The sequence below is a fragment of the Delphinus delphis genome, chromosome 6 (assembly GCF_949987515.2).
Source record: "Delphinus delphis chromosome 6, mDelDel1.2, whole genome shotgun sequence".
Taxonomy (NCBI): domain Eukaryota; kingdom Metazoa; phylum Chordata; class Mammalia; order Artiodactyla; family Delphinidae; genus Delphinus; species Delphinus delphis.
In genome coordinates this window covers 100,919,043-100,941,134 of record NC_082688.1, presented here as the reverse complement: position 1 = coordinate 100,941,134, position 22,092 = coordinate 100,919,043, and positions in this window count along the sequence as shown.

Here is a 22,092-nt window from a genome sequence, read left to right as displayed (position 1 = left end):
TTCTAAGAATTCTGGCTACTTAAGAAAGACAGTGATGTGACAGTGCTCATATCTAAAATGATCATAGTAAAAAGGAAATTGCTGTTTCACCATAGTTTCTCGTGTTGTTTTTTTTTTTTTTTTTTTTTTTTTTTTTGCGGTACATGGGCCTCTCACTGTTGTGGCCTCTCCCGTTGCGGAGCACAGGCTCCGGATGCGCAGGCTCAGCAGCCATGGCTCACGGGCCCAGCCGCTCCGCGGCATGTGGGATCTTCCCGAACGGGGGGCACGAACCCGTGTCCCCTGCGTCGGCAGGCGGACTCTCAACCACTGCGCCACCAGGGAAGCCCGGTTTCTCCTGTTTTTAACATTGCACTTTCTGTATGAAACCAAGAATCATGTTGCAAATTGTGCTTTTCAACATGAAAAAATGGGACAACAGCATCACCTATAGTTGTTCTGAGGATCAAATGAAGTAAAATATACATAAATATTTCTGCCACTGCATCTAATGTAAACTCCCTTTTGTTTCAAATTAGGAGTTAGATACGATTCCTTTCAACGAATGTAGTATTCTTGCCTGATTTCACTCGCTGCTGTTGCCCCAGCTTCTCAGTGCTCTGTTTGCTGACCTTCCACCATAAATCTTAGCCTCTCCCTGGTCCTTAGAGTATCTTCAAGCTCCCCCTGGTTCACCATCACTGCAGGCTCAGTTCATCTAATTAGGCTTTAGTCTTAGCCTCCATTGCAAGTCTCTATTCCAATTCCTTTCTATTCATCCCTTTCCTATTTGAGTAGTATGCTCATTTCATGTCCCTACAAGGATCTGCTCCTATCACCTTGTGAATTTGAGTACTACCTCACTCTCAATGCCAACCTCATGTCTAAGACCTAGCTATCTATGGACTTACACCTTCTCCTTTGGTCCATTTTACATTGTTTTTATAAAAATTAAAGAGGAGAAATAGCCACCTTAAAGAGTTCTGATGCTTGATGCTGGCCCCAGACCAAGGAGGAGCACTTCTCTTCATACCCTTCTTCAGCCTCATTGATCTGCCCCTAGTGACTGAGGCCTGAGGCCAACGAGAAAAGAGGGTAGATTTGGGACTGGATAGGAGTGGTGATAGAGGGGAACAGATGGCTTAAGACACTCTGGAATCCATTGAGGAAGGGAATTCCACAGATGAGAGGCTTCATTTCTGGAGAGAAAGGTGACCTGTTGATAAGGTATAGATGGGAGGTGCTAATGGGTTAAAGGAACACTATCAATTCCCCATTAAACAAAACAGAGACTGCCTTATACTGTTGCTTAAATTAAGTGAAACAAAATGAATAAAACTCTTAGCACAAAGATTAGCACATTGTAGGCGATCAGAAAATGAGAGCTGCTGTGATGATGACAATGATGATAATGATGATGGTGATATGATGATGATGATGTTGATAGGAGGCACATCCATGTAAGTTCATGCACAAGAGAAAAGAAGCACATTTCCCACTCTCCGACTCCCAGAGAAATAACAATTCTCAAGGGCAAAATATTAATATTTAGCACCGTGGACAGAAATATATATGATTTGACTTCACTCAACCAAAAAGCTTGGTCATTCTAACCTATATAAGGAAGGACATACAAGGTAACTTGCTAAAGTGTTTATTTGCTATTATAATCTTCATTCTTAGCTATAAGATAGTATGTATATCTTTGCTGCTACTCTAGGATTTCTTTCATATGTGGATTTCTTCCATATATACACACATTTATATTCCAGAGATATTTGTAAAGAAACCTCCATGAACTAGGCACTGTGCTAGGGATACATAATTCTACAAGACAGACACAGTTTATGCTTCCAGAGAGCTTATAATATAACTGGGAAGACACAAAATTAAACAACTAATTATAATAAAATGCAATAAGCATCAGAACAGAAGTTCATGGGACTATGGAGACACATAGCTAGGGAGATTTTACTTTTTTTTTTTTTTTTTAGATTTTACTATTTTATAGAGAGACTACAAGATCTCCTGGAAGTAATAACGGTTACACATATTCTTGAAGTTAGTCCAGAAAGAAGACGGAGGAAGCATTTTCCTGGCAGAGAAAATAGCATATGTAAAGGTATCTTGAGTGAGCGAGCACAGCATGTTGGGATAAGTGAAGGCATATGGAGAAGCAAAAAAGAGAAAGAACACAGGGTCTTCTCAGAAATGTTATATTTTCATTGTTTCCTAAAGACAAAAAAATCATTGAAGCATATTTAAGAAGGATGACATAATCAGATCTACAATTATGGTCACTCAGATTGATGCCTCTTCTACTTTTTTTCAAATATCAAAAGGTTTATAGATTATAGTTCGCAATTTGTGACACTTTCCTAATCAGAATCCTTTGGTAGCTCCCCATGGTGCACTGAATAAAATCCACCTCCTTGTTCGATAATCAAGGCTTTTCACTACCTGGCCTCAAATACCTTGTGAGATCTATCTTCCTGTACTCCTTGCCATACATTCTATGACCTGGCAAATCATTTCCAAAACTCAGCCTGGGCTTTCATATTTTGCCTTTGATTTTATTATTCGCTGAGACTAGAAGATTCTTCCATGTTGTTTTCACTTGCCTATATCATTCAAGGTCCCATTCAAACGTCTTCTTTCCCCTAAAGTGTGTCTTGATTCCCTGAGGTGGTATTAGTCTCTTTCCACAGAACGTCAACACTTCTTTGGTCTTTTATCCTTTCCTACTAAATATTTGAATCGTATAAGTTTATGTCATATATTTTAATCTCAAATATGTGAAGGTACTTGATATAAGGCACTTGATAGCAAAGGATAAACTTTATTAATTTTAGTATCTTCTGCGGGTCTAAAGCCTGTTCCTTAATGATGATAGCAGCACAATTAGTGAATAAATGGGTGAACAATCGCTTTACCACTAAAAGAAGAGAGTATGTCTCTGTTTCAAATCTATACATGGCATTATAATTTATGGTTTCATTTTCCCAGAACCTTGTAATCGAGTTTCTGTATTATGAAATGTCACAAAATGCTTGAATTTATATATATTTTTGGAATATTTATGAGTTATTAAGATAGTAACGGAGGAAAAGTCTCAGAGTTGGATTATTGTGAGAAGCAGTAGAGAAATTAAAGCATTTTAAAAAGTATTAAGTGTATAAAAATATGAAAATTTAGTATACATTTAAACAATATTTTAATATAATTTCTTGTATTGAATATTGGCTGCCTGATAACACTACCTATAAATAGATTATGCATTAGATCTGTTCCGGATAAATCATATTTACAACTTTTTGTTGTTATTAATTGTATAGCTTACAAAATGAGCTTTGGTATAATGAAAAGAATATGGAACCTTCAGTCAGGAGAATTGATTTGAATAATGAACCTATATATTACTTCTTACTAATGTGCTGTTGGGCAAATTATTAAACTCTCCGGGCTTCGATTTTCCTATAATGAGGATGATAAACCCACCACCTCATAATGTGTTAAGAAATAAGTGAGATAATAACTATAATAGTGTTTCTGTAAACAGGAGCATTCTTTGCAAATGTTAAGTTTATTATTTCCACTGATCCATTGAAGGTCTTAATACAAATAAACTATGCTACAAAACTTGTATCAAAAGTAGAAAATATCTCCCCCAATATATCTGTTGTGTAAAATGAGGCCTTTATATTTTGACTCTGTTTCTTGAAAAGTACTGTTGGCATACCTGGAATGGTTTTTAAGGTTGAGGTGGAAGAAACATGAGATGTATAGTGGGCTTAAATGTTTCTTGATAAGAACAATAGAAAGGATAGCTATACCTGGGACATGAAATAAATATTTCTCAGAGTATTATATATTTCTAACCATAAAATTTCCACCAATATTACATTTTAGTCAAAGCTCCACTGCATATTCCAACTTGTGTTTAACATTCTGACTTTAGAGAGCCAACATAAGCAAATTAGCTGTGATATATCTATTCTATAGATTTTTATTGAAAGCCAACTTGGGCCCCCTCAAGTATGCTGGATACCTGAGAAATAATGATAAGGTATGGTTCTTTCTCTTAAGAATATTGTGAATACAAAAACGTAAAATACAATTTTCCAAGTGTCCAAGTAAAGGTCTACATAGAGCGTTACAAGAGCATGAAGGAAGACCAACTCTGCAGACAGAATGGGAAAAGCTTCAAAATACAATAAAACGTTTCCTATGTCTTAAAGAATAAATAGGAATTTTCTAAGCAAATGGGTCAAAGGGTAGATGAGAGGAGATTCCAAGCCAAAGAAATAGCATTTGGAATCAAATCCCAATATATGTGAGGAAATGGAAATCCTTTCCTCCTACCTCTTTCTCTAACCGGAGTGGAAAGCTACTAGGTGGTGATTATGGCATAGACAGACATAGTTCTCTTTCATCCTTCATTTTATATAACATTCAGCACTTAAATCTTCCTACCATCCTTAAAAGGGAGAATGACTCAATATGACAGAATTGACGCTGACACATCTGCTTTGCTTTAATAACAAGCTAATTACTACACCACTTACTAATTACCTATATTACATGTAAACTTGACATGTGCAACAGGATATCAAACGAGATGCTTTCTCATCATGTTAATATTGGTTGGTTCCCCAAACCTGAAACCAAAACGTAATGAGTAGCCAAAATTCTAAAGAGAGATACCAGATTCATCTAACAGGTAGTCCAGCAAACAGGCTTAGCAAACATTGGGACACCTAGAGGACACACACAACCAGGAATGCTTGACAACTGGGGAAGAGGTGTTGGGGAGTAAGCATTTCCCTAGCAAGAGCATTTCAAGATGCTATTTTTCCTTTCTCCCACCCCATCCCCATCCAAATAAAATGAGTTTCAGAAATCTTGACACAGGTTCTCTAAAGTTTGGGGGAGGGGGCTGGTACCTGACTTATAACCACCTCCACAATGGCAACAACAACAAAAACTTCTAAACGAAAGAAGCTGTTTAGAGCAACTTGGCATGACAGAGAATAGATGGGGTCCCATTAAGAACATCTTTCACCTTGAGAATTTCTAGAGCTTCAAGGACAAGAAGAGATGTAGGCACTGGGGAGGGGAACCAGACATGAGTCAACTCGAAAGGAACCCTGTCCAAAAGGTAGGCTTGGAGGGATAAGTCACCTTCAAGAAAGTTATTTGGAGTACATAGAAATGGGCTGAAGGAGCTCTTAAGCAACCAGCCATGAAGACGTAGGGAAGAGCAGAAGGAAGATTCCCAGAAACAAGATCCTCTGAGAAACAAAAAAAGAGCACAAGAGAGAAAAGGCCAGCATTTTCCTCTGCCACACTAGGAAGGCACCAATACCAGGTAAAACTATGCTAGCAAGAACAAGCTTATCTGTCTTTTGTGGTCTTCCCTTCTCCAGGCTTCACCCTGCAAGAGCAGAGGCAGTGTGGTGAATGAGGGGAGGAAGAGGAAAAGAACAATGTGGGGCAATGTTGAACAAGTTCCCCAGAATCTTCTCCCAACCACGGTTTTTCTAATCTGAGGCAACATCAAGCTGGACACAGGAAAAAGATCAGAATTAAATGAGAAATGAAAGTTTTGAAATTAAAATGGGTTGGACTTTTTAACACCTGAAAAATGAGACTATATGCTAACACTTAAGAATGATCAGAAAACACGTTTATCTGTTTGAGATCTCAGTCAGGGGAAATGAAGGAGTCAGCAGAGCAATTTTAAAGAAACGATGGAAACAAAGAAGGAATTAAGTGGCCTCCTGCTCATATTCTATTGAGTCCCTAATGCTCAATAAATCAAATATATATGATACCTCATGTAACTGTCGTGAAATCCTATGAGTAATGAATGCATCATTATTCTGATTCTGTAGATGATAAAACTAAGTCTTGCATAGATAAGGTAAACTGTTGAGAATCAGCACCTGTAAGGGTGGATTTAAACACAGGCTTTCCTAACTCCAAATCTGGCATTTAACATCTAAGCTATGTTGCCTTGTCATCATACACATTATAAACTTAAGTTCTCAATACCATTAAACATACCTGTCTGTGAAGGTTCTTAATATTCTACTTAAAACCCACATTCCAGAAAAGGATGATAGAGATATGGAAAAAAAGGACTAGAGATAGCTAAGGGGTAAATAAAACATATGTATATTTGGGCCAGAAGTACCTTCACAAAATCCCCCTGTTTATTATTTAAGATACAGATCGAGTATATTAATTTAACAAATATTCATTGAGTTCTTCTTACGTGCTGGGTACTATATTTGACACAGAAATGAACATGGTTTCCACCCACATGGGAATACAGGAACAGTGAGTATTATAGACAAACAGCCAGTATGTTATTTTACTATAATGTAAATGTACAAGCACCCAGGAGGGGAGCTGACCCTGACTTGGTTATCAGAGAAAGCTTCCTGGAGGAAGTGACTTGTAAGCTGAGAACTGAAGACCTGAAGGCAAAGCAAAGAAGGTGTAGAAGGGTTTTCACAGCAGAGGAAATAGCACATGTGAAGATCTAGATGTAGGGGAAGATATGACAGGTTCAAAGAATTGAATAAAGCTGAGAAGTGCTGAGTCACATAGGGTGAGGGGAAGATGGTGAGAGATGTGGCTAGAAAAGGAGAGACTTTATGGGCCACGTTAAAAGGATTTGGACTTTATTCTAAAAGAAGTGCGAAGAAAAGGAGGCTACAGCAAACAACTCATGGGTTTACACAAATTCCTGAAATCATATAAACAATTCAACTTCTGAAAAACCTCTCTCTCTGAACTCAATCCAAACCACAGCTCTGATCCAAAAAATGGGGAAAATCGGTGGAATGCAATGAACTGAATTTAATCACTCATTTCATAAAAGCTGTTCTTTTTTTCCAGTCTGCACCTCATGCTGGCATATGCTCAGGGAAAGGTTCAGTTCCATTGAAAGGACCATACTGCAACTGATCCATGCATTTAGGCATCCAGATAGATACAGATCAACCACAACAAAAACAAGACAAAAAAAATCTTGTCATTAATATTTCTAAAATTGTTGGAATTAAAATTGAGAAGCACTTTCCACTGTGAATCACAGACATAATTTTGTCATATTGATTACAATACACACTTATTGATTATTATTAGTAAGTATTCTGCCATGGTACAAAGCCTTTTGTGTGTGCTTCTATTTGTTTGCTTGTTGTTGGTATTTGCTATGTTTTGTGTAGAAACAGAAAATTGCTGAACAGAAACACAGATTCAGGACTCTGTCTAATTATCAGTTCAAAGTCAAAACAGCTAGTCTCTTGTTATTCCTAAACTGCTTCCCTTTACTTCGTTCTTTTACTTACTTTTTCAGGCACCAAAGGAAAAGGAATTGGCTACGGGAACTTGCATTTATTAATAAATAATAATTTTTAAAAACAATAAAAAAACCTGTCATTTATTGAGCTACTACTCAGTAAGAGGCACAATACTGGATGTTTTGTATATATTATCTCATTTAATCCTCTCAAAAATCCTAGGACATAGGTAATATTATCTTTATTTAACAGATGAGGAACTAAGGCTCAGGAAGATTTACTTAGAGGTCACTCTGACTTTACGGACATCATATGTTCTTAGTTACTCTAGAATAGTCGGAAATAAACTTCAGTTCCTTCACAATTTTATTCAAGGCTAGTCTTGGGTAGATTGGAGAGGGATAAAATAAGGGTATTCTTCTTCAAGACGTGGAATGTGTTAACTTTAGAGAATACCTGCAATATTCAAGAAAAATATGCAAAACTACAACCTTATTCTTAATCTATATCATTAATTTTGATAAAGGAGAAAATAAAAATGTTCTTTCACTCTGCAAATCTATTTTTCATTAAAAGCAGACATTCCCTGAAGTAATATTAAATATTGGGCAGGCAACCAAAATATATTGCCAAATTCCGTTCTTAATTTGGTTGTGTGAAGCTATTTCTAATTTTCTCTGACAGCAAGTTTTCCAGGCTGACAATTGCTCAGCAAAATTGCCTTATGATAAATCCTCCAACCTTAAGAGCTTTTGAAATAGCAAAATTAGAAATTTCAGAGCTAAATCTCATGAAAGATTTCATTTTAAGGTGAGACACATGCAAAGAACTACTATAAAAACTAACACATAGTGAAGGGTCCATAACATTTGCCTTTCCAGTGATAATTATCAAATATTCAGGGTTTGCTTTAGAGATGTCGCAGTGTATATAAATGGCCTCAGAACAGAGAGAACTTTTTGTAAGATACATGTCACTTTGAGTGTAAGGAGACAGCTAGATGTAGATAAACTGAAATTCATTGTTTTGTGGGTTGTAATCTCTAACACTGATGGGGCTGCTTTGTTACTCTCTAAAATTTTAAAATACACTGACAGTATGATATTCATCAAATACTCTGAAAAGCTTCAAACCTGGGATTTAACCTGGAGACTGGGGAAACAATAAACAGATTTAAGGATCTAGATGGAAATCTGAGTGCACAGGATTAAAAACCACCCTCCTCTCTGTTCGCTTCCAATTTTTTCTACCGTAGACAAAGGAAATAAAGGAAAATCTATATGATTACAGAAAATGAGAGAACTATACACCAAATAAAAGCAGAGATGGAGAGCTGGCCAATTTCAGATTAATCATAGAGGAGGGCTAACCGTCCACTGGGAAGTAGATGGAATAAACCACCAGTCTTTGCTACCCTAAATTTAGAGTGATATGTTCATGGGATAGCTGTTTAGGGCAAGTGTTGGGATTTTTAAGGTCTTAAAGACATATCAGAGAAACTAGAGTTTTGACAAAGCAAACTTCCTATTCCAAGGATTACTTCTAGCTTACCCTAGGCGTGGATGGCTTGCTTGCTAAATATGACAGGGGGGTGTCATGGCTATGTCATAACAAGAGAGTTCTGCCATTTAAAGAAGGTTGCCACCACAAACCCGTTAAAGAAATAATTTGCCCCAAAGACAAAGATTTATACTTAGATATTGCTAGTTATAGCTTCCTCCTTACTCTATAACAGTAGCTATATTTCATAGCTGTACACAATATACTTATAGGTACCTATATTCCAGCAAAGTAAAGACAAATTTTATCTGACAGATTCCAATAATGAATCACCTAATTGCTGACAGAACTCTCTCAATACGCAATTAGACCAGCGTAGACCCCCTTTGTCAGGATGAGTCAAGCATAAGAAAAGAGTGTTGCATTTTTAACTAAAGGACCAATCTAAAAAATTAGAACTAGTATTTCTTTCATTAAATAGTTGCTTTAAAAAGAGAACTTGTTAGAACATCTTTAATTTTTTATTTTTAATGAAATTCAAGGAAGTATTAAAATTCTTAAGTAGATGGAAACACTGACTTAAATGAAAAATCATTAGACCAAGAAATACGTTTTTTGGAAATCTAACAAAAATTAAGAATACTTAATTTTGAAAGTATAATTGGGACAATTAAAAGCTGATTAATTATTACAGAAATTGTATTTATGAATAAAGAGAAAAACTTGAGTTTCTCTTAAAAATAATAGGAAAGGATAAAGATGAAAGTGATATGAGTCACTCAAGAAAGAGGAGCTTCTCTTCTCCCTCCTCAGCTATGCTAAATAGCAGAAGCTTTACTCACAATAAGTGTCAATGGTTTAACTTGCAAATAAAGACCTTAAAAGTCATCACTCCTGTCCTTACAATAAGAGCCTGTTGGACAAAATAAAAATCCTAATAACTTTTCTTGAACACATCAGGGATTTAAAGTTGCAGGGAAAACCATCACCTCAAAATACTAAAAGAGAAGTATATCCAGAGAGCCACATTTGAAATATGTTTACTTGCAGCAGAAGATGCTGGAACCATAACCTGGTAGGAACCCTTAAGTGGTAATTTGGATGAACTGTTGGAGCCTGAATGTGGGCTAGTGTGAGAGTAAGAAAACTACTAGGGAATGCAGTATTAGAAGACCCCTCGCACACCACATACATACACACACACACACACACACACACACACACACACACACACACAATTTCATGGGTTTTACTACCAGGAACACCTCCTCCTTGTGGTTCTGATGGGAGAACGGAAGAATAATCACTGTAAAATGTGCCCAGTTCCCTCTCCATAACACAGCCCTACTCTCCAGTTAAGAAACTTTTCCAGAGCCTTATCCCAGACAGACTACTGGACATTCCTCCTGCTCTAGCCCCCTTTAGCCTTCCTATCTCACGTAAGTGGCAAAAACAGAGTTAACGTGCCTCAGGGCTTCCAGGAATTAGATTGGGAGTTCTGCAGCCATGGAAGGGAAGAATAATGTCTTGGAATTTCCCAAAATTAATGACAGACATCAAACCACAGATCCAGGAAGCTCAGGGAACATTAAGCAGAATAAACACCAAAAATATCTATATTTAGGCAAACTGTATTCAAACTACAGGAAGACAAAGAGAAAATATTTAAAGAAGGCAAGGGTGGAGGGGAAACTTACTTCTAGAGGAAACGGGACAGGAACTACAGTGGACTTCTCATCAAAAAACATGCAAGCAAGAAGTGAATGGGATGAACTATTTAAAGTATTTTTTTTTTTTTTTTTTTTTTTGCATTACGCGGGCCTCTCACTGTTGTGGCCTCTCCCGCTGCGGAGCACAGGCTCCGGACGCGCAGGCCCAGCGGCCATGGCTCACAGGCCCAGCCGCTCCGCGGCATGTGGGATCCTCCCGGACCGGGGCACGAACCCGTGTCCCCTGCATCGGCAGGCAGACTCCCAACCACTGCGCCACCAGGGAAGCCCCTATTTAAAGTATTTTTAAAAGAAAACCAACCTAAACTTCTATATCCAGCAAAATTACCTATCAAAAACAAAAGAAATATAGACTTTTTCAGAAAAACAAAATCTGAGGTAATTCATTGCTGTCACATCTGCTCTGCAAAAAAATGTTAAAGCAAGTTTTGAGGCCAGAAGGAAAATGATATAAGTCAAATATTGGGTCCAGGTAAAGAAAAGAAAAGCATTGGAGAAAGAATAAACGAGAATAAAATAAAATTTTTATTTATCTTATTGTTAATTAATCTAAAAGATAAGTAATTATCTAATTAATGATTAGGTTCTCAGTGATGTCAGCATCACAGTGGCATAAGATTTTTAGGTGATGGTTTTCTCTGAAACTTTATTTATTTATTTATTTTTTGTGGTAAGTGGGCCTCTCACTGTTGTGGCCTCTCCTGTTGCGGAGCACAGGCTCCGGACGCGCAGGCTCAGCGGCCATGGCCCACAGGCCCAGCCGCTCTGCGGCATGTGGGATCTTCCCGGACCGGGGCACGAACCCATGTCCCCTGCATCGGCAGGCAGACTCTCAACCACTGCACCACCAAGGAAGCCCCTCTGCAACTTTAAATCCCTAATGGGTTCAAGAAAAGTCATTAGAACTTTTATTTGAAGCAACATGCTCTTTGTCCCCATTTTTAACGACTAACTAGGCATCCGTTCACGAACAGAAGTGCTTCTGTGGGAGCTGTGGGACCCAGCACCATAAGCCGACAGACCAGGGAGGAATCTTGCCCACCTGTGCATCCAGTAGTAGACAGATAGGCCTCCATTCAGGTTATGGAACGAGGAGGAACTGGCAAACCCAGCCCAACCCTTCTCACCCACAGTCAGGGAAATTTTGAAGAGCGCTGACTTAAGAAGATACTTACGGATGAGAGAGATTTTGTAGAAGTCCATCCTTCTAGAGGGAATATTCCAGCATGCCACTGGAACCATATATATATACATGAGTCTGGACACATTTGGAGAGGTTAAGAGGAACTTTGCCAGCACAGCCTCCCGCAGGGTGACAAAGCACATGGCTGAATTAGCCAGCAGCAACCTCTCCTGAGAGGGAAAGGAAAGTGGTGAGTGCCCAGCTAACCAACCTGTGCAGGATGCTGCTGGAGGAACATGTTTCTCTCCAGCAGCACCCAGAACACTGAGGTAGGAACTCCATGGCTGGGGGCAGGGGCATTTTGGAAAAGAGGCAGATGAGAAGATCAAAAGGCATTAGAGAGATGCAGTTCTTGCTGATTGCACTCAGGACTTCAGCAGGAAGTACACCCACAAGCCTCTGAGAGAACCTCCCCCGAGGACCCCTCCCCACCAGGTCTGCAGGCACACCCAACACACAAAGTGCCAAACCTACACCTCCTCCCACTCTGCAGCTGGCTACTTGGGCACACTCCCTAGTGCAGCAGTGAGAGACAGCACCTGTAACAAAGTGCTTTCAGAAAAACAGACCAGGTCTGTGGGCAAGAGAGGAACCACAGATTTAAGCTATAGCTTCACTTTCTGGGAAACAAAAGAAAGGTTTCCAACAGCTAGCCTGGTGAGTTGAAAGAAACAAAGACATAAAAATTTAAGAATTCCTCCACAAGAGGGAGCAATAAGTGTGGAGCAGGTGTATCCATACAAGGTTGGAGAAAATTCCAGATATAATAGGACAATTAACAGTTAATTATTAAAGGCAACTAGTAATGATTTGACAATCCACCACAGAGTTTTTCCTAAATTTAGCATCTGTATACTGAGTTATCCATCTTTCATTTCTAGCTTATTTCCTGTCTTCTTCTATTATACAGACTATAAAAACGAAAACTCCATTTCCAGCCTTTCTGTGTACATGAGACACAATTCTGGCTAATGAGATGTACACAGACATCTGCTGGCCCTACCTCTTCTGCTTCCTTTTTTTCCTGCCTGAAGTATGAACCCAGGATAGGAAACTACAGCAGTCATCTGGCAACCATAAATTAGCATAAAAACAACAGCCCTTGTGTTAAAAATCATAGAACAGAAAAAGTGGAAAGGACCCTGGAGTTCCACCACCAGCCCCAGACTATCTATCCCCAAACATCCTGTGATATAGCAGAGCAAGGGTCTACTTGTTTAAGTCAGTCTTTGTCAGATTTTCTCTTATCACAGAAAAACTTTCTAAGTGATGCACTGAGCCCGGTAAAACCTAAAAGGTAAAACGTCAGAGTGATGGATTGTACCCTCAAAAGAATTTAAACTTTCTGAATATCAGAAGACGCCATAAAGTCAAAAGATGAGTGAAAAGTCTGAGAAAAAAAATAATCAACAACCAACACAAGCTTAAGAACCTAAAAATATATAAAAGCACTCATACAAATAAAAAACAATTGCAAACAGCCAAGTAAAAAAATGAAAAAGAATATGACCAAGAACACTCACAGGAGAAATACAAGTGGACAAGATATGTTTGTCTGTTTTGCTTACTGCTGTATTTCTGGTGTTAGCACAGGATGGGCAACTAATAATGGTTTAAAAAAATGAGAAGTAAATGGAAGCAGTGGAAAGAATTGTCCACATTATTTGTAAGCTAGGGGAAAAAACAAGTTTTAAAAATGAGGTATTTTCTCCCATCCAATTACCTTTCCTTCACAATATATAGAAAATAAATATGAGATGTATCATAGACACGAAGTTTAAGTATAAAACAACATAGTTTCTAGAAGAAACATTGTAGAATATCTTCATGAACCTGAGAGAAACAAAGATAAAGTACTAACCATATAAGAAAAATTGATAAATTGAGATTCATTAAACTTAAGAACGTTCATTCATCAAAAATATGATTAAGTGAGAAAAACAGGTAAGCCACAGGCTGGGAGAAGATATTTGTAATACATATTCTAACACAGTATTTATAGCCACGACATAAAAGAACTCCCATGAATTAACAAGGAAAAGACAAATAACTCAACATAAAAATGTTTAAACATAAGCACAAAAGAGAATTTCTAACTGGCCAATGGGTGTATGAAAAGGTACTCAATATTGGTACTGATCAGGAAAGTGCAAATTTAAACCACAATGAGATACCTCTACAAACAGAGTGCCCCAAATTTAAAAAGACTGACAACCGCGTAAGATGATGAGAAAGTAGAACAATTAGAACAATTGTTTGACAGCACCAACTAAAGCCAGAAGCATGTATACCCTATGACCTGGCAATTCTGCTCATATATACACAAGAGAAATTAGTATGTCCACCAAAAGACATGTTCATAGAAGTTTTGTTTATAATAGCCAAAAACTTGAAACAACTGAAATAGTCATCAATAATAGCAAGCATTTTAAAATTATAATATATTCATACTATAGAGTATAATGAAATATTATGGAACAATAAAATAGGAAAAAAAACTATGAATTCAAGCAACCATGTGGACAAATCTCACAGATATAATGCTGAGTAAGAAATCCAGGCACAAATGTCAATATATAGTAAGACTCTATACAAAGTTCAAGGACATCCAAAACTAACCTCTGGTGATAAAAGTCAGAATAGTGGTTACTTTTGTGAGGGTCAGTGTGGGAGAAGGAAAGGGGATATCAACTCAAAAGCTATATGATGCAGCTTTCTGGACTGTGGAAGTATTCTGTACTTTAATTTGGATGATGGTTACAGGATATATGAAAATTTTTTCCTTGATCTGTACACTTAAGATTTGTGTATTTTATACACTATGTTGTGTATATCTTAGGCTAATAAAAAGAATAATCAATAATGAAATAATATTATTATTTTCATTTTAAAATGCATATAATATAATACTCTTAAAATCAAAATAAATATTCCTTAGAAAATTAAACTGCACACATAGCTCCAGGATTATAAAAAGAAGAACATTTGTGTTCCAAAGATATGGACTGCAGAATTATTTCTTAGCAGCCAAGTGACTTTGAGAAAGCCACTCACTTCTCTTTGTCCTAACTTCTATACCTATGCAGTGAGGTAATAAATCTAGCACTGACATTGTGCAAATCAGGCAGGATAATGGGTATGGCAGTGTTTTGTATATTCTAAAACCTTATTAACATATATTTTTGTTGTTGCTTATGCATTTCAGAAGTTCACCACTGACCAAACAAGCAGAGCAGTAAAACAGATTCTGGTTTTCAACATGAAATGTTATCTTAGTCTTTCTTTAAAGGAATTATAACAGGTGATTTCTAATACTTCTCCATATTTAAATGTTATAAAGCAGGAAATAAGCCCCATATAAAGTCATATATTATTACTGGCATAAATTCTGTCTTTAGTCCACATATTAAAGTGTGAGCTATTTGAGGAAAGGAACTGTATTTTATTAATATTATATTTCCCAAAATACCTAACACAGTGCCTGGAATTCAATCAGACCTCAGTTAATTGTTGGATGATGAATAAAAGAATTTGTTAAAATGAATGAACCACTTCTATCTGCCTTTGACTTTTAATTAATCTACATGTTCTCAGATATCTTTCTAACTCCACCTTTATTTTTCAAATTACTTTTTACTCTATCTTCCTTTTTCTTTAAGGCACTCTTGCCCTTCTCATTTTCACAATTAACTTAAATCAGCTAGGACCATTTAGGATGCTTGTCTGTTTAATTTTTCTTAAGACTGCTTAGCAATATCACTAAGACTTCAAGAGCTTCTTTCAAAATATCTCCATAAAAATACTGAGTTAGAAATTCAGCACCAATTTAAAAGAAAACAAACTTAGCTTTTTCCCATAAAATTATCCTTTGTTTATGTTATGAAGTCAAACACTGACCTTATGAACAATGAAGTCTGGTAAGGCCAGTCTGGGTAAGGGTTTAGGGTCTGGTATTATAATAAGGAAGAATGAATCTGACTCCATATTGGATCTGTTCCTTCTACTTCAACCTTTGTACTTTGTTGCCTGTGCCTAGTCATGGCTGGTCTGCACCTTTTGTAAAAGAATTCTGCCTGTAGCCTGAAATATAGAGGATAGCCTATTCTCAGGGCTCTGACGTTTAAGAGTCCATTCATATAGAGATAAGTTGCAGAACAGAGAATAATATTTGTCTTGTTGGAGGTTTACAGAACATCGTGACCTTACCTACAAAAGCAGCTGTAAGAACATAGGATTCCAACACCAAGAAGTTTGCAACAACTAACTACATCCCTTCCTCACCTTGCCTTTAAAAATGCCTTGCTGAAACCCTTCGAGGAGTCTGGGAGTTTGGGGGCACTAGCCACCCATCTCCTTGTATGGCCCTGCAATAACCCTTTCTCTGCTCCAAACTCCAACATCTTGGTTTGTTTGGCCTGACTGTGCATCAGGCACATGACCTTGCATTTGGTAATAGTATGTTGAGTTCATCAAAGTACACACTTGAGATTCACTTTAATACCTCTTGAAGTAAACATCTATTGAACCAAAACACTTATTAGTGATGAGCTGGCTTCCTTCAAGTAACCTGGTTGGATTACAGGTTCCAACAGACTAGGCTTACATCTTTGATTTCTCTTTCATTCTCCTCCACATGCCCACACACACCTGCAGATACACATACTCTACTTTGTGTATCTATACATATGATGCTGGGCACAAGGTGGGTGAATGCTTCTTGACTTTTCTGCTGCCCTCTCATTTTTTTAAAATAAGTTTACTTATTTTATTTATTTATTTTTGGCTGCGTTGGGTCTTCATGGCCACACGTGGGCTTTCTCTAGTTGTGGCAAGTGGGGGCTACTCCTCATTGCCGTGTGAGGGTTTCTCATTGTGGTGGCTTCTCTTGTTGCGAAGCATGGGCTCTAGGTGTACAGGCTTCAGTAGTTGTGGTACACAGGCTCAGTAGTTGTGGCTCACGGGTTCTAGAGCACAGGTTCAGTAGTTGTGGCACACAGGCTTGGCTGTTCTGTGGCATGTGGGATCTTCCCAGACCAGGTCCCAAATCTGTGTCCCCTGCACTGGCAGGCGGACTCTTAACCACTGGGACATCAGGGAAGTCCCTGGCTTCTCATTTAATGCTGTGCAGCTCAACTTAGCTTTCTGTTACTTACAAAGAATTATCCTTATTTTAAAGTTTCTATGGCTCTATTGCACATGCTTATTTTGGTAAAATACCCCTTGAGATAAAAAAAAATCTTTGTGGATACTGCTGATGTTAACAAGGAGGTGGATATTTTCAAAGCCAAAATTTTAGGTGTGTTGGTGGTATATCCACATGAATTTAATCTTAGAGTTTTACGGATACCTTTTCATAAATGGGTTTGGAAATGACCCCAGAAAGAAGAAACAAAAGTTGCATGTAGATATCATCACATGCTAAATGAGAAGCTTGGATTACATGATCTCTAAGCAACAATCCAACTTCAATAATGTACCAGTCTAGATAGCATAGCTGTGAACTGATGACTTATTTTATTCTGGAATAGAGTATGGAAGGGAAGGAAATGTTTATTGATGCAAGCAGATCTTTTTACAAGCCAGGGCAATGGAAAGACCAAAGATTGTCCATGTTAGATGCTGTGCCAACTCATTCTATATAAAAAATTTAACTTTTCGTTGGTGTAAAAAGGAGACATTTTATAACAAGAGAAAATGTCTTTGAAGTTATAGTCCTTAATTTTTAAGTAGAAAGTTAAAAATTCTATTTCCAATATTCTTAATTTAGCTGATTTCTTCACTTAAGCAACTCAAGGCTCATTTGGTTACAAATGAGTAACAGAAAATAGTGTCAAACATATTCTCTAACTAAGAACATAATTTTTATTTCAAGAAAGGTAGAGAGTTATGCAATTTTTTAAAAAGCACACCACATAATTTCCAAAATGACTGCCTCTATAGTTGTTTAACCCCATTAATAGTAAGCATCAAGCACAAAATAAATCACAAGATGCTTTTGAGCACTGTAAATCTGTTCTAATGATCTGGCATATTACAAATGAAGGTGATTAAACTTGAAAAACTGCTATAAACTTCCTGAAGGTTAATGGAAAGTTAACAGCCACTTTGTCTTCCTGCTTGTGCGCTGGGCAAAATTAAATTCACAGAAGAGTCTAGGATCCCTTTAAATTCCAGCTAGTTATATTCTAGGAAGGCATACGGATGCTTGAACCCCTCCTATCCTGTCAACCTCCCTTCCCCCAAGCCTTTGATGTGCTCCCAGCAATAAAGGTTTAGAAGTTCTCAGGCTGCTTCGTGCTACCCCTCCCCCAAGCATCTGACTTGTTTGTGCCTTTCTTTCCCTGCGATTTCACTGTGTGTTTAGCCCTCCCAGAGCAGCAGTTTCCTTAGCAACAGGCTTGCCCTTTTAGAGGCTCAAATGATGACAGCGGTTTATGGGCCTGCGTTCTCCCAGGCCTCCTTGCTGCCTCGCTCCTCTGTCTCCCTCATGAATGCTCAAAGGTCAAAAAGTAAAGTCCGTGTTGTTTCACTCTTTTCAAACAAAGGGCAGGAAGCTACAACAGGTTGGGAAAACATTTTCACTAGGATATCTCATGTACAGGTCATATTCTAAGGTTTAGATGAAAAATAACTATTTTCTCCGCACATGAGGACAGAGAGGTGGCAACAGAGATTACAAAGGATCGAACTGGAGGGCTGGCTTCGTGGGGAGATACAGATTGGGAACACAGGATGAGTTTGTGGGAAAACAAGGTAATCTGTTTCCCCCTTTCTCTTGATCTTAGAGTCACAGAAATAGAAGGAATACTGGGGACCAGTGCAAGACCTGGTTCAGAATCGGTTCTGCAATTTGGGGCTTTGTGCCTTAGGCTCTGAACGTTTTTATTTAAAATTCACCTTTTAGGTATGAATTTTGGATATTTAAAAACTATAATAAAAGAAACACTCAATGAGCCATTTACCGAATTTTAATAAAAAGCCTGGAGACCATTATGGGCCGTTAGATCAATACTATATTTCTTTTTAGAGAATTTGTAATTTATTCACATAGTCATCAAATATTCATTAAGGGCCTACTACATGCCAAGGAATCTTCTAAGCTTTGGGGAACATCACTGACCAACAAAGACTTTTAATGTTTTTGTTTCTTTCCTTAATAATATATTTCAATTTATATTTTTGCAAATGTGTCAAGATTGCAGCTTTGTACTTGTCTTAAAAAATCACAGATGGAATTGTTCAGGTGGGAACACCGCTAACTTCCCTGTGCTTATAACCCAGGCAAATGGCAGGGAGGCTTCTTTCCACTTGCTCGGTAGTCATTCCTGCCCATAGTAGTGGACGGAATCAGGTGAGCAATAACCAATCTTCTCAATTATTTTCATGATGCCATTCTCCATTCACAGACTGGTGATTTCTAAATCTCCACCTGGATCCTTGAGTTCTACGCCCATGTACCCTAATCTTTACTAGACACCTCCACTTGGGTGTCCCACAGGAACCTTGAATTTAACCTGCCCCAAACTGCACCTTCTTTTCTGATCTGTGCTTTCTCCTGGGGTCACCATGCCGATAAACTGTACCATTATTCACTCACTGTACCAACACTGAAACCTAAAGTCATCCTGAATTCTTCTCTCTGCCCCATCTCCAATGTATCACCGCTTCCTGTAGATTCTACTTCTTCAAGCTTTCTCGTATTTGTCCACTTCCCCTCATTTGGCCATGCTGCAACCCCTAATTGGTCATCCTGCCTCCCTTCTGGCCTTCTCTCCCCAGTCCATGCTTCAGCTGAAGCTAAATGAGGCTTATAAAAAGCAGATCTGATTATGCCCTCCCCTGTGCTTACAGTCCTGAGGTGACTCCCTACTCCCCTCAGGACAAATATCTTAATTTGACTTAAAGGACTTCATGGTCATCACCCTCTGTCATTAAATCATACTCACTACTTGAACTTTTCTTAATACCCCATGGACTTCTTATGGGGCCCTTATATATGCTGTTTCTTTGCCTTAAAGTCATACATATCTCATCCACCACTCCTGTGTTCTTTAGATTTCCAGGTGAGCTTCCTCCGAGATGTATTCCCTGACCTACAAAAACTAGATTGAACATGGTCCCCATGTGCGCTAAAGAACAACTACTAACTACCTACGTCACATCGATAATATACTATTTCGCCCACCAGACTGGAAATTACTTGGAGGCAAGGAACATGTATCTTGTTCACCCGTGAATCCCTAGCACCTAACTGATATTTTTAGCATAAAATTTGTTGATTGATTTGTTGATTGAATGAATTAATGCATTCTAGATGTTTAGACTTGTTAATTTGACTTGAATGAGATTGAGCTCATGGATTATTCCCATATGAGCTTCTCAGCATTGAATTCTTTAAATAAAGGACAAATCTAAAAAAAAAAAAAAAACCTTCGCTTTCATACCTAGTCTTATAGAGAAACTGGCATCTTGAAGAACTTAGTTACTGTTGTTATTTGTGTCTTCCAAATTCACTTCATTTGAGGTAAGTTTGCAGATCAATCATAACAACTAAGAGTAACCTGAATGAAGTGTTTAAGGAAACAGAAGGAAGAGAGTTTTTTAGACTCCAAAAGGGAAAGGCTTAAATAGTTAGATGTTAGTTAATACAGAGCTAAATATGTTCACTTTTTGGTTAAATGGTATATTTCACTACACAGTTTTTATATCCTGAGCAAGGAATTCTTTCCAATCTGCAGAAAATATAATGAGATAATAAACTTTTTAAATTAAATTCAAGAAAATACTTATCCCCTGAGTGTCTTGGTACCTATGTCATGTACAATAGCTTCAGCTAGTTTTTCAAAATATACCCAAACCATTCAATAAAATATTCTTATACTGTCCTTCAATAGATGTCAATGACACAAAAATGCATTACAGTGCAAACCTTATGGTACCTGGATAAAGAAACATGATTCAAATGTGTGACAGCAGAATGAGAATAGAGTGACAATAAATAATTCTAACTCATCATTTAGGGGAAAGCAAGGTAAGCTAGCTCTTTATTTCACCCAATATAACATAAACATTCTAGATGTATAAAAGATTAAACTTCAAGAGAGAGAAAGAAGAATTGAAAAAATATAAGTGAATATATACTCAGTGGTTTTGATTTGATTACATAAAATAACATGTTTGTTTAGATTTTTTGAGTTTTTTTAAAATTCAGGACATCAAAAAATGTGAATGAGGAGTGAAAACTCAACATCATCTTGAAAAAATGTTTGCAACATAAATACTGGTCACAAGATTAAGTAAAGAACTCTAGCACATCAACTTTGAAAAATGAGAAATGAAAACTAAGCAAACCAGAAACAGAACTCTGAAAATCAAACACTGAAACAAGCTAACCATTCATGGCTTTAAGTTCTACCATAGTCCAAAAGGGAATATAAAAGCGACTCTAGGTACCTCAAACTGAGAGCATTTAATACACGAAATTGGTTGCATAATGATGGAAGAGTTGAAAAGCCAAAGGAGGGATGGTGACATAATGAAGACATTGTAACCCAGTCAACCGTTGTAACCACCCTTAGAATCGGAGGGACTCAGGGCAGAGACAGTATTACCATAACCGATAAGCCGGGGCTGCCTTGGGAAAGTGGTATCACAAGAAAACTGCCTGGTAATAGCTCAGACCACAGAGATGGAGAGGACTACTCCTTCCCTCAAGCTGTACTTATTTCAAGTTCTCAGACGTGTTATGATCTCTATTCTCTGGAACCGTTTCTCTGCCTAGAACTCTTCCACCCTCTGACAGTTCTGGCTAACTCCTAATCAATCTTCAGGAGTCTGCTCAACTCAATGTTCACTCTTTCCAGGACACCTTCCTTCATTCTCTGGCCCAAATAAACTCTCTCTGTAAATACTTCATGTTAATCCTCTATTGCAACACTTACTTAATATTATTGTAATTATAATGGAATTGTCCACCTGCCTGGACAGACAGTAAGCTGCATATGAACACAAACTGTAAAACTTTGATTTGTCTTGTTCCGTGCTGTATGCTTAGTGCATAAAGCAATGTGGTACACAGCATGGGGATCAAAAAATAATGATTAGTCAAATGAATTTCTAGTAACAGAGATCTGATGCATTCTCAATTTTGCTTTGAAAACTCACTCTTACACGCAATCCATATGGATCGGGTATATCTGACTCTACTGCTCACCACTGAAGGAGCACATACATTTTCAGGTGTGGCCAATCAATTCCATCATCCTGATTAATGTGGGAATGATCAAATAACCACACTGGCTCAAATGGACTCAATCTCGGGACTTCCTCTGAGTTAATACTTGAGAGATGTTCTTCTGCTGAGATTGCTGAGCTGAAAGATGTAATC